Genomic DNA, 15672 nt, shown 5'->3' on the forward strand with positions numbered 1-15672 from the left:
AATCTTCACCAAAATCCTAGCCATTAGACTCCAACAACATATTGAAAAATCATTCATTATGACCATGTGATGTTCATATCAAGTGTGCAAGGATGGTTCAACATTACAAAAACAATTAACATCATCCAACACACAAATAAAACAAAGGGAAAGAATCACATGATCATATCAATCAATGCAGGAAAGGTATTTGATAAAGTCTAACATACATTCCTGATCAAAACTCTCAGCAAAATAGGAATAGAAGGAACATTCCTCAATATCACACAAAACATCTATGCAAAACCAACAGCCAACATTATCATCAATAAAGAGACTGAAACCATTTCCCTGGCAAACGTGAACCAGACACGGATGCCATCTATCACCAATTCTATTCAACATTGTATTAGAAGTCCCAGCCAAGGCAATAAGGCAAGGAGGAGAAATTAAAGACATCCAAATTGGTAAGGAAGAAGTCAAACTATCCCTATTTGCTGTTGATATGATCCTATGCCTAGAAAACCTAAGGGACTCAGCATAAAAGTCTCCAGGAACTAATTGAGAGATTTAGCATCATAGGAGGATATAAGATCAACATCAAAAAATCAGTTGGATTCCTCAACACCTGTCAAGAGATTGCTGAAAAAGAAATAAGCAAATCAATACCATTTACAATAGCTACCAAAAAAATAAAATACTTGGGAATCAATCTTTCCAGGAACACAAAAGTCCTGTACAAAGAAAACTATAAAAAACTACTCCAAGAAACCATAAGAGATCTCCATAAATGGAAGAACATATTATGCTCATGGATAGGAAGATTGAACATTGGGAAAATGTCAATTCTACCCAAAGTAATCTATACATTCAGTGCAATCCCAATCCAAATCCCATCAACAGTCCTTAAGGATATGAAAATACCAATCATTAATTTTATATGTAAAGGAAAGTGACCTCAGATAAGTAAAGCACTATAGAAGAAGAAAGTAGGAAGTCTCACATTCCTGGACTTTAAAACCTACTATACAGCCACAGTAGTCAATACTGCCTGGTATTGGTACAACCACAGACACATAGACCAATGGAATAGAATAGAGAACCCAGAAGTAGATCCATTGACCCATGGTCAGCTGATGTTTGACAAAGGGCTGAAATCCATTAAATGGGAAGAAGATTGTCTGTTTAATAAATGGTGTTGGCAGAACTGGATATCCATTTGCACAAAAATGAAACAAGATCTATACCTCACACCATACACAAAAACTAACTCTGGATGTATCAAAGACTTAAATTAGAAGCTAAAATGATAAAGTTCCTCAAAGAAAAACTAAGAGGCAAATTTAGGGGCCCTATTATATGGCATAAATAGACTATCAAGCATAATCCAAAATGCACAAACAGCAGAAGCGAAACTAAATGAATGGGACCTTCTAAATATTAAATTTCTATGTGTTTCCAAAGACTTCTCCAAAAGAGTCAAAAGAGAACCTAAAGATTGGGAAAAACTATTTGGCAGTGACATATCTCACAAGGGACTTACCTCTAAAATTTATAGAAAACTCCAACACCTCAACAATAAAATGACAAATAATTCAATTAAAAAATGGGCAGAAGACATGAATAGATGTTTCACCAAAGAAGATATTCAGGCAGCTAACAAACACATGAAGAAATGTTCATGATCATTAACCATTAGAAAGATGCAAGTCAAAATGACAATGAGATGCCATCTTGTCCCAGTACTAGTAGCAAAGTTCAATAAGACAGAAAATAACAAATGCTAGCAAGGCTGTGCAGAGATTGGGACTCTCACACACTGCTGATGGGACGTTCAAATGGTACAATCACTGTGGAAAGCTGTATGGTGATTCCTTAAGAAGTTGGGATTAGAAATACCATTTGACCAAGCCATTCCATTACTAGGCATATACCCTAAAGAGTTGAGAACCAGGACGAGAACAGATATATGCACATTCATGTTCATCACAACACTTTTCAATAGCAAAAAGATGGAAACATCCTAGGTGCCCTAAAAAATAACATAGACTCTTCAAAACACTATGTAATGTGGATGTACTTGAAAAATATACTGAATAATATAAGTCACTCACAGAGGACAAATATAGTATTAGTCCGTTATTGTAAAAAGTCAAGGAAAGGTTTATACACAGAAGGAAATTTTCTTTGTTGGTGACCGGGGTGGGAGGGGAGGAGAGGAAACTTTGTTAGATAGGTAGAGATAAGTATTAATTTGAATGAAGGGAAGGGCAATGTACCAAATGTGAGTGATCAACACAATGACATTGAGGAAGAGGAAGACATAGAGACATGGACAGGAAGTACAGACACCAAAGATGAACCCTTTAATACATAGAGTACCGTGTTGTCAGTGATGGCAAACATTGATATATGGGTGGATAGATGGGTAGACAGGCTGAATTATTAGATATGTCTACACAGGGTGGAGTGTGCCCATGTCCATATATAGCATTGGCAGACAGTGTTTCTACAAATGTACTTTTATGTTTTGTGAGAATTTCCAGCTATATAGTAAAATTGACAAGGAACAAGTTTGTAGTCACTTCTTGGCCACAGCCAGCTACCCAGAGGAAGCAAATACTTTGACCTGTTGGCTTGGGACCATGGTGGCGGGGACATCAATCTCAATTGGCATAATGTACTACACAAAAACATTCATTGTTCCACATCCTACTTTGGTGAGTACCAACTGGGATCTTACAAGCTTGCAAGCGGCCATCTAGATACAATGATGGGTCTCTCCACGTCCAGAGCAAAGAAGAATGAAGAAAACCAAAGACACATGGAAACAATTAGTCCAAGGGTATTTGCATACAATGCAATCCTCAGCCTATATGATATAAACCCAAAAGAACTAGATGGTCCCCAGCTACCATTGTCAACCATTTGGAGGTGGATCTCTGTAGGGGATCCTGGATAGAATGGGAGAACAATGTGGAACAAAATTCAAAATCATGGGGACAAAAAGGGACCAGTTTTGCTGTTCTAATAGAGGCTGATGGAACCCCTCAGACTATAACCCCTAGCTGCCCTTCAGGTCTGGAATTGAACTCACTCCTGTGGCTGCCAGTCAAACAAAAGCGAGGTATATGAAGTGAACATTTACATCAGGTAATTAGGTAGATACACTCTTTGGAGAGAACAATCATGGGAGAATAGAAGGTCTGTGTATGCACAGGGAGACAGGTCGGTGGCAGGATTATATGGGAGGGATGGACACAGAGAAGAGGTAATAATGGGAAGGAAGTAGGAAGGGAACTGTTGCATTGTGAGAGATTACAATCAATGCCATGAGACAAAGTATATGTGAACTGCTGTATGGAAAATGAATTTGCTCTGTAAACTTTCACCCAAATCACAATACAAATTTAAAAGGAAAAAAAAAATCCATCAGTTTGTTCAAATGTTCAACATTTTCCTTGCTGAGTGGACTTTAGTTATACATTAGTGTCATTTGGGAATATGATGCCTTTCAAATATCATGTGTTATTTGTAGGGGTATTTTTGATAAGAAAAGACTTTCTACTATCTTGATTTTTATTCAACCATTTATAGTGGAGACATATCTCAAAACCTTGCTATTATAAGGTATAATTCTGTTAAGATATGTAAATAACAGAACTCTGGTGGCTAGTGGGTAAGACGTTTGGCTGCTAACCAGAAGGTCAGCAACTCAAACCCACTAGCTGCTCAGGGAGAGGTAGATAAGGGAATCTACTTCTGCAAAGATTTATAGCCTTGGAAACCCAATGGGTGTCACTACGAGTCTGAATCAATTCAATGGTAGTGAAATTGGTTTTTGGTTTCATGAAAATAAATACTTTGGGATTAGATATTCCTGGAACAGTATGAATATTCAAATTTCAAATACAGGTCATCTTTTTCTCAATCTACTCTTTTGCTTGGAAAAATGTAGCAGCAATAATGCAAGTTCCCCAGAGACTGTCTGTCAGTGGAACCCAAAGCTTTGGTCAGCAGAAACTCAGAAAATGCCAGTGAGATAAACTTGATCTTATATCCATGTTCCATCAGTTATGAAATAAGATGTGACATCAGAGGCCAACTAGGAAGATACTTCTTTTTCTTTTGTGAATTTTTGCTTAATTCTTTATTGAAGGGTTTTTGTTCATCAAAAATAGTTGACTATTGCATTGTGATTTTAATATAGATTTTCCTTAAAACTTCAACTTATAATAGTAATGCATTATCAGTTATGTAAGTGGTCAATGTCTTCTCCAAACTAAGTCTTGCATTTGGGGCACCAATTTCATAACTGGAAATCTTTAATATGAGTGTAATCAACTTTATAGATCCTTTCTTTTACTTTTTACAATTCATAAGCTTTGATTTTTTTTTTTTTAAGTCTTCTATCCAGGCTGATTATAAAGCTGCTCTGTTACAGTTAAAAAAAAAAAAAAAAAAGATTAAAATGAAAGGTTTAACTGTTGTATTTAAATATTTAATTTCTGTAGACCAATTTTTCCACGTTGTATAAAAAAAATGTTTACAAATACATTCAGTTGTTCCAAACTATTTCATTACTTGAAATGTTTGCTTTGTTATAAAGCAAGTTCCATATATGTGTTAGACTGTATTAGAACTCTCTATTATTTATTTAAAAAAATCTATTTGTCTACCACTAAGTCAATACTTCATTGGTAGTTACTGCCAAGTCTGTCCCAAATCACGGTCACACCATGTGTGCAGAGTAGAGCTGCTCCCTTGAATTTTAAAGGCTGTGATTTTCAGAAGTAGACCAGGCATTTTTTCAATGTGTCTTTGAATCACTAAGCTTTCAGTAGTATCCTAGCTCTTTGTTATTTGAGCCATTCAGGAATTCCAAGCTAATATTAGATTGGATTCATATTTACACATTCAGTCCCTGACTTATAACCACAGGCAGTCCCCAGATTTGAATGAGTTCCATTTCTAAATCTATCTTCATATTTATACATAAGTCAGAACCATTGGGCATGGTTTGTATTTAAGATACTTTTCTATTCATGAATATGGTTTATCACTTTCTTCATGCTGGTGTTCTTCATGTTTAATGTTTGAACAAAGCATAATAATATCTTCACAGACTATATTCTGATAGCTCTATTTCTCAATATTTTTTATTTATGTTGCAACTGTAAATATATTTATAAAAAATAAACTTCATAAATATTTGACAGTATGAAAAAAAAAACAAAACAAATTCACTGCCCTCGAGTAGATTTGACTCATAGTGATCCCTTCTTGGGTTTCTGAGGCAGTATCTCTAAGAAAGTAGATCACCCAATCTTCCTTCTAGGAGTGGTTGGTGGGTTTGAAATGCCTTAGGCACTATGCCACCAGACAATAGTATATAAAAATGAAGTTTATATACTCTTATATCAAATTATACTGATAATCCAAATAATTTGTGTTTTTATTCTCATATTATTTTACCAAAAAAGAGAGGAGCTAAAATGTTTGAATTTTTTGCTTCTTATTTATTCTTCTATATAATCTTTTATCTCTTACTACTTTGGAAATTGTAAGATGTTTCAAAATGGAAGTGATGATCTAAGAATACTAATATATTCCTGTTTTTGAAAATAATACATTTAAATCTGATCATTACATGTGGATATTCTGTAGACTTCTGATGAACAGTTTCTAAATAAAATAATTATTTTCTTCTTCTTTCCTTACCTGCTCAAGTATTTCTCAAATTATAAATGAGTTTTTAATTTTATTACTTTGTTTTCTTCATCTATGAAGATGCATTTTTATTATTGTTTTTCTTCATATGTGTTAATTTTTTAATTAAATTAACATATTTTCCAAAAATTATCAGTCCATGATGGTTAGAAACAAACTAATATATTTATATATCTATCTATTAATAATTGGAATCTTGAATGTGTGAAGTATGAATCTAAGAAAATTGTGAGTCATCAAAAATGAAATGGAACACATAAAGATTGATATCCTAGGAATTATTAAACTGAAATGAATTGGTATTTTATATATCAAATCAGAAAAACAAATGGTCTACTATAAAGATGAAAAAATTTAAGAAATCAACCAACTCCTGCAGACTGAAATTGATCAAAAATGTAATCAAGATAAGTTAATGATTATTGGTAATTGGAATCTGAAAATGGGAAGCAGAGAAGGATTATAGTTGATGCTAGGTGCCATCAAGTTGGCTCTGACTCATAGTGACCCCATGTACAACAGAATGAAACACTGTCCAGTCATTCACTATCTTCACAATCCTCACTATAATTGAGCCCATCATTGCAGTTATTGTGTCAACCCATCTTGTTGAGGGTCTTCCCCTTGTTTTTTGACCCTCTATTTTACCAAGCATGATACCCTTTTCCAGGGACTTGTCCCTTCTTACAAGATGACTAAAGGTGAGATGAAGTCTGGCCATTCTCACTTCCAAGGAGCATTTTGGCTGCTCTTCTTCCAGGAAAGATTTGGTCATTCTTCTGGATGTCCATGGTATTTTCAGAATTCTTTATCAATAACACATTTCAAAGGCATTAACTCTTCTTTGGTCTTCCTTATTTATTGTCCAGCTTTCACATGCATATAGGGCAATTAAAAAAAAATCATGGCTTGGGTGAGGTTAGGCATACTTTAGTCTTCAAGGTGACATATTTGATTCTTAACATTTTAAAGAGATTTTGTAGCCCAGTGCAATATGACATCTCCTTTCTTGACTGCTACTTACATGGGGGTTGACTGTGGATCCACATAAAATGAAATCTTTGACAACTTCATTCTTTTGTCCATTTATCATGATGTTTTCCCTTGGTCCATTTGTGAGGATTTTTGTTTTCTTTATGTTTAAATGTAATATTTACTGAAGACTCTAGTCTTTGATATTCATCAGTAATTTTTTCAAGTCATTTTCACTTTCAACAAGCAAAATTGTGTTATCTGCATATTGCAGGTTGTTAATGATTCTTCCTCCAATCCTGATGCCACATTCTTCTTCACATAGTCCAGCTTCTTGGATTATTTGTTCAGCACACAGATTGAATAAGTATAGTGAAAGTATATGACCCTGATGCACACCCTTCCTGATTTGGAAGCCTTACTAACCCTTATTCTGTTCTAATAACAGGCTCTGGGTCTATGTACAGTTTCCTCTTGAGCATAAGTAAGTGTTCTGGAATTCACATTCTTCACATGGTTATTCATAACGTGTTATGATCCACACAGTCAAATGTCTTTGGATAGTCAATAAAACATAGATAAACATCTTTCAGGTGTTGTTTATTTTCAGCCAGGATGAATCTGACATCAGTAAGGATATCTCTCATTCCCCATCCTCTTCTGTATCCAGCTTGAATTATTGGAAGTTCCCTGTGAATATACTGCTGCAGCCATTTTTTTTTTTTTTTTTTTTTTTTATCATGGTAGATGGAAAATATACATTGGTAATAGAAAGAGCTTCAGATATTTCATGATAGAAATTGGCTACAGCAATAACTTATCCATTGAAATTTTCAACAATTTTTTCAACAATGTAAACTTCATGTGTGGACCTCACTGGATGGAATACACAGGAATTCAATCAACTACATTTGTGGGATTAGACTATGTATCATCAATCAGAACAAGTCCACGGGCTGACTACAGGACAGACCGTCAGTTGCTCATATGGAAGTTCAAGGCAAAGTTGAAAAAAATTAAAACAAATCTATGATAGCAACTATATGATCTTGAATATATCCCACCTGGATTTATACACCATTTCAAGAATAGATTTAACACATTGAGCACCAGTGACTGAAGACCAGATGAGTTGTGGGATGACATCAAGGACATGCATGAAAAAGCAAAAGGTTGTTAAAAAGACAAGAGAGAAATAAAAGACCAAAACAAATATCAAAAGAGACTAAAGTGTGCTCTGGAATGGAGAATAGCTAAAATAAATGGAAGAAGTTACCTAAAAGAGAATAACAAAGGATGGTAAAGGGTGACTTGAAAAGAAAAAGTAAAGCATTATAATGAAATGTGCAAAGACATGGAGTTAGAAAACCAAAAAGAACATGACTGATACTTCCCAAGCTGAAAGAACAGAAGAAAGAAATACAAGACTAGAGTTGCAATGTTGAAAATCCATGGTTTCAATATTAAAAAAAAAAAAAAAAAATTCTATGAATGAACAACATAGGAAGCATTCAAAAAATATGGAAGAAATACAAGGTCACTGTACCAAAAATGATGGGTCAACATGCACCCATTTAAGGAGGTAGTATATGACTTAGAATTGATGGTACTGAATGAAGAACTCTAAGCTGCACTGAAGATACTAATGAAAAACAACCCTCCAGATTTGATGGAAAATTTCAAAAATGGATGCAACACTGGAAACTCTCACTCATCTAAGCTAAGAAATTTGGAAAAGTAATACTGGGCTAATTGATAGGAGGATATCTATATTTATGCCTGTTCCAAAGAAAGATATAACAGAATGTGGAAATTATGGAACACAATCATTAATATGACACATATGTAAAATTAAGCTGAAAATCATTCAAAAATATTTTGCGACAGTACAAGAGGGAGCTGCTAGATACTCAAGTTAGACTCAGAAGAGGACTTGGAAGGAGTCAGATGGTATTGCTGGTGTCAGATGGATCTTGGCAGAAAGAAGAAAATTCTAGAAAAATGTTTTATTTGTTTTTATTGACTATGCATTTGACTGGGAGCTCTGGTAGCATAGTGCCTAAGACACTTGACTGCTAACCAGAAGGTTGGTGGTTCAAACCCACCAGCCACTCCTTGGAAGGAAAATGGGGCAGTCTACTTCCATAGTGATACTGTCTTGGAAACCCAAGAAGGGGTCGCTATGAGTTGGGTCCGACTTGACGGCACATAATAACAACAACAACAACATGCATTTGACTAGGAGCTCTGGTAGCGTAGGAAGGAAAGTTGAGCAATCTACTTACACAGTGATATCACCTCAGAAACCCAAGGAAGGGTAGCTATGAGTTGGGTACGAGTCCACAGCACATAACAACAATAACATCATTTGACTGTGTGGTTCATAACAAATTATAGATAATATTGCAAAGAATGCAAATTCTGAAACATGTATTTCTACTTATGGAACCTGAACACAGAACAAGAGGAAGTGGTTTGAAAAGAATGAGGATCCTGCATGATTTACATCAGGAAATGTGTGTTAGAGTTGAATCTTTTCACCATATTGATTCAGTTTGTATGCTGAAAAAATAATCCTAGAATCTGGATGAAATATAAGAAAAACAAGACATCAGGATTGGAGGAAGAGTCCATAACCACCTGTATATGTAGATAACACAACCTTTCTTGTTGAAAGTGTAGAGAACGTGAAGCACTTACTGATGAAGATCAAAAACTACAGCCTTCAGTATGGATTCCACCTCAAAATAAAGAAAACATAAATGCTCACAACTACATCAATAAGCAATATTATGATAATAGAGAAAAGATTGAAGTTGTCAAGGATTTCATTTTACTTGAGTGCACAATTTACCTCAATAAGCACTGACATCAAGAAATCAAATGATGTATTACATTGGATAAATCTGTCACTAAAGACTTCTTAAGGTTTTAAAAAAATAAATATATCACTTGGAAGACTAAAGTGCACCTGACTCGAGCATCACATGCCATCAAGTCAATTCTGACTCAGTGTTTGTGATGGTTAATATTTACGTCAAATTGGCTAGACTGTGATCTTAAGGAGTTTGCCAGGTATTGCATATCATCCTCCATTTTGTGATCTGACAAGAGAACCCAATCAGTCGACAGGGGTATTTCCTTGACCTACATCTTATATATAAATAGATGTTCTGTCAAAACTCTCCTTCTCTGTTGATCTTGAACTCATCCTGTCTGACTTTTCATTCTTGAAAGGTGAGAAGCCTCTAGCCTGCTGCCTAATCTGCAGATTTTGGATTCATCAGCTCCCATAACCCTACAAGCCAACGACCTGCCAACTCACTCATAGATTCAGAATTTGTCAGCTCCCATTATTGTGTGAACCATTTCCTTGAAATAAATCACTCCTTATATGTTTATATGTACACTTCACAACTTTTACTCCTCTAGAGAACTCAACATAAAACAGCAACTTCATAGGACTGAGTAGAGCCCTGGTGGCATGGTGGTTAAGTGTTTAGCTGTTAACTGAAAGGTAGGCAGTCCCCAGTTGCTTTGCTGTAGAAAGAGGTGGTAGTTTACTTCTGTAGGGATTTATAGCCTTGAAAACCCAATGGTCTTTAAGGCTCTTTTCTTAAGAGAACTTACTCATTTTATTGGATTTAATTATAAACTTGAATTCACACTATAAAAATAAATAAATGATAAATTTTTGTATCCATCTGCCTACTGGACACTTTTATTAATATATCCCATTGTTACTTCCACCACTTGTCTGCCAGTTGTACTGTGGTGACTTGCATGTTGTGGTGATGCTGGAAGCTATGCCACTGGTATTTCAAATACCAGCAGGGTCACTCATGGTGGACAGTTTTCAGTGGAGATTCCAGACTAAGACAGACCAGGAAGAAGGACATGGCCAGGTCCACTTGTGAAAAAATAGGTGACTGAAATCCTATGAGTAGCAGTGAAATATTCTCTGACATAGTGCTGAAAGATGAGCCCCTCAGGCACTAAGGTAATTTGAGGAAGAGCTACCTTCTCAAAGTAGAGTTGATCTTAATGACATGGATGGAGTAAAGCTATTGGGACTTTCACTCTCTGGTGTGACATGACTCAAATGATAAGAAACAGCTGCAAACATCCATTAATAACCAGAATGTGGAATGTATGAAGTACGAATCAAAGAAAATTGGAAGTTTTCAAAACAGCAATTAAATGAATCAAGATCAATATTATAGGCATTAGTGAGCTGAAATGGATTGGTATTGGTCATTTTGAATTAGACAATCATATGATCTACTGTGTAGAGAGTGACAAATTGAAGAGGCATGATGTTGCTTTCATGGTCAAAAACAACATTTCAAAATCTGTCTTAAATTAAAATTATTGCTAATAGGATAATATCTATATGCCAATTCTGGTGGCATGGTGCCTAAGGCATTTGACTGCTAACCAGAAGCCTGGTGGTTCAAACCCACCAGCCACTCCTCAGAAGGAAAGTTAGACAATCTACTTCTGTAGAGATATTGCCTCAGAAACCCAAGGAGAGGTCTTTTTGAGGGTGAACTGACTGGACTGCATTGAGTTTGGTTTTGGATTAGACAATGAAGATTAGTTACTACAATTCAATGCTGTTCAAATTTACACACCAGGCACTAAAACCAAAGATGAAGTAATTAAAGATATTTACTGACTCCTGTAGTCTGAAATTGACCAAACATGCAATCAAGATGCATTGATAATTACTGGTGATTGGTCTGTGAAAGCTGAAAACAAAGAAGATGCACCAGTAGTTAGAAAACATGGTCTTGGCTATAGAGATGATGCCAGAGATTGCATAGTAAAATTTTGAAGGGTCAGAGACTTATTCATTGCAATACCTTTTTGCAACAACATAAACAGTGACTAAATGTGTAGACTTTGCCAGATGGGATACACAGGAATCAAATAGACAACATCTGTGGAAAGAGATGATAAAGAAGGTCAGTATCATCAATCAGAGCAATGGTAGGGGACAATGGAGAAATAGTCAACAAAAGATCATTAAAAACACAGAAATAATCTCAAAATGCACAAACAGCATAAGATAAGTAAATGACTGAGATCTTCTAAAAATTGAATTTTTATGTGCATAAAAAAACTCCTCCAAAAGAGTAAAAGGAGACTTACAGATCAGAAAAAATAAATATTTGGCAATGACATATCTGAGAAGAAACTTACCTCTGACATTTATGGAAAACTCCAACATCTCAACAACAAAAAGAGAAACAAGTGAACTAAAATGGAGCAGAAAACATGAACAAGCACTTCAACAAAGAAGATATTCAGGCAATCAACAAACACATGAATAAATGTTCATGATCATAAGCAATTAGAGAGATGCAAATAAAAATAGCAAGATTCCATCTCACCCCAGCACTGATGTCAAAGTTCAATGAGACAAAATATAACAAATGCTGATGAAGATGTAGAGATACTGTGACTCTCATATACTACTGATGGGAGAGTAAAGTGATGGAACCACTGTGCAAATCAGTATGGCAATTCCTTACAAAGTTGGAAACAGAAATATTATTTGGTCCAGCAATCCCATTGCTAGATATATATCTCATAGATTTGAGAGTCAGGACACAGATAGAATAAACACACCCTTGTTCATCACAGAAATATTCACAATAGCAAAGAAATGGAAACAATCTAAATGCTCATCAACAGAGTGATAGATAACTAAACTATGGTACATATACATAATGACATACTAAAAGCAAAACCAAACTCACTGCTGGAGTCAATTCTGACTCATTGTGACTCCTCCTTGGGTTTCTAAGATTATATCTCTATGGATGTAATACAACACTAAATTCATAAACACTATGTAAAATCTGTGAAACACTTCATAATGTAAATGAAATTGGAACATATTATGCTGAATGAATTAAGTCAATCACAGAAGGACAAATATATTAGCCAATTATTGTAAAAGGAAAGGAAAGGTTTATATATGGAAGAACTCTTTCTTTGTTGGATGGGAGGGGACAGAGGCACAATTGCTAGATAAGTAAGAGAAAAGTATTGATTTTGGGGAAGGGAAAGGCAATATACTGTATACAATATACTAAAAGTAAGTAGTCAACACAATAAAACTAAGGAAAAGAAAGACAAGAAGAGGTACATAAGAGGTACAGAAAAAAAAAAAGATAAACACTTTTACATATTCAACATTGCATTACCAGTAATAATAAACACCAATGTATGGGTGGATATATAGGTAAAAAGGCTAAATGATCAGGTATGTGTAAACAAAAGGGAGTATACCCATGACCATATATAAGTTTGGCAGACAGTATATCTACATATTTATTCATATGTGCTATAAGCACGTCCATATATATTACAGAGCTAACAAGACAAAGTTATGAAAACTTATTAGCCAAAGCCAAACATCCTAGGGGAGTGAATCACTGGGTCTATGGGCTCAGGCCCATGGTTGCAGGTGAAATCAAGCTCAAATGGCATAACATACTACACAAAAATATTATTCTATATCCTACTTTGATGAGTAGCTACTAGGGTTTTAAAAGTTTCCAAATAGTCATCTCAGTTGCATCTAAGTTGCAACAGTTGGTATCTCCTTCTGCAGAGCAAAGAAGAATGAAGAAAACTAAAGACACGTGGAAACATTTAGTCCAAGGGATTGGAGAACCATGAGAACCTCAACCTACATGTCCCTGAAACCAGAAAAAAAAAAAAAAAAAGATGGTGCCTTGCTACCACTGTCAAAAACTTGGAAAGTGATAAAGATAGGAAATCTAGGGTAAAGTGGGAGAAAAATGTGGAACAAAACTCAACATCATAAAAAAAACGTCCAGGCTTACTGGTTTTATAGAGACTGATGAAACTCCCAATACTATGGCTCCTAGTCACCCTCTGGGCCTGAAATTGAACTCACTCCCATGGCTACTAGCCAAACAGTAGACTGATGCATAAGGTGTACATTTACAACAGGTAGATACACTCCTTATAACAATCAACCAAAAGGGCAGTGTTTGCACAGGAAGATAGCTCAGAGGGCAGGAATGCATAGGAAAGAAAGACACAAGGAAATGGTAACCAGAGAGAGAAGTGGAGAAGAGCAGTCACACTATGGGGATTGTAATCAATGTCACAAAATAAAATGTGTATGAACTCTTGTATTGAATATTAATTTGTTCTGTAAATTTTCATACAAATTACAATTTAAAAAAAAATAAATAAAAAGGCAGAAATAAGAAACTAAAATGGATGTCAGGAGAGACTGAGAAACTTGCTTTTGAACAAAAAATAACTAAAGCCAATTGAAGAAATAATTAAGAAAATGCTGAAGAGATCTCAAAGGGCAGCTTGAGAAGACAAAGTAAAGCTTTATAATGAAATGTGTAAAGACTTGATTTAAAAAGATCAAAGTGGAAGAACATAAGTGAAATTTCTCCAGCTGAAAGAACTAAAGAAATAATTCAAGACTCCATTTGCAATATTGAAGAATTCTATGAACAAAATATTGAATGATACAGGAAGCATCAAAAGAAGATGGAAAGAATGTATAGAGTCATTGTGCCAAAAAGAATCAGTCAATGTTCAGCTACTTCAGAAGCTACCATGATATTGAAGGAAGCAATCCAAGCCACACTGAACACACTGGCAAAATAACAGCGTTTCAGAAATTGACTGAATATCCATTGAGATGTTTCAACAAATAGATACAATTCTGGAAGAGCTCACTTGTTTATGCCAAGAAATTTGGAAGATGGCTACTTGGCCAACCTACTGGAAGAGATTCATATTTGTGCCCATTCAGAGAGAAATGATCCAACAGAATAAAGAAATGATAGAACAATATCATTAATATCATATGAAAGTAAAATTTTCCTGACAATATATTTTTTTTTAAATGGTTCTAGCAGTACATCAACAGGGATTTGCCAAGTCCCTGTTTAAAACTGGATTCAAAAGATGATGTGGAACAAGTAATATCATTACTGATATCAGATGCATCTTGGCTAAAATCAGAGAATACCAAAAAGATGCTTACCTGTGGTTTATTTACTAAGCAAATGAATTTGATGCTGTGGATCATAACAAATTTTAGATAAAATTTCAGTGAATGGGAATTCCTGAATATTTCATTGAGCTCATGTGGAACCTGTACATAGATGAAAAGGCAGTCATTTTAACAGAACAAGTGGATACTATGTGGCTTAAAATCAGGAAATATGCATACCGGGGTTATATCATTTCACGGTACTTATTCAATCTGTGTGCTGAACAAATAATCCAGAAAAGTGAACTATATCAAGAGTAAGGTAGTGAGAGCTCTTCAAGATGGTGGAATAGGTAGACAAGCTACACAAACCCTCTGCAACAAAGCAATGAGAAACCAACTGAAACCGATACAGAAGACAATCCTAAAACCTGAAGCATTGAAGGCAAAAATAAAGAAGTGGATTAAATGACAGCTAGTAGAATAACATAAATGAAAACAGTGAGTAAGGAGACAAACAGAGCTGTGGACTGCTGGCTGCTCTGAGGGCAGAGCCATTTTGAATATATCTTAGTAGCAAGCTAAGGATCAGCTCTGTTCACTAAAGACTACATGGGCAAGGATAGCATTGGCACCTGAAACCAGAAAGGAAAACAGACAAGAAGGAGAAGAACAGATCTGTGGACTGCAGTGGCTATCCTGAGGGTGCCGCCAATTTGAAATATTCACAGGTGGCAGGTTAGACAATTTTGAAATATTCACAAGTGTTAGGCAAGACCATTTGAATATATGCATGTTTTACCCAGACAGCTATATAAGAATTTATTTTACTTGCTGAGAACAACATGGGCAGCGGCATTGGAGGCTGATGACTGGAAAGGTGCAATATTCCCCTTGTTGCTCTTATACCCTGCACACCCTTGGTCAACAGAAGTGTGGCCCACCCCCACCTCCACCCACCTTCTTGACTAGAAGGAATTCCGTCCTGG

This window comes from Orycteropus afer, unplaced genomic scaffold (assembly GCF_000298275.1).
Source record: "Orycteropus afer afer isolate SDZICR_OR568_19922 unplaced genomic scaffold, OryAfe1.0 scaffold00364, whole genome shotgun sequence".
Taxonomy (NCBI): Eukaryota; Metazoa; Chordata; class Mammalia; order Tubulidentata; family Orycteropodidae; genus Orycteropus; species Orycteropus afer.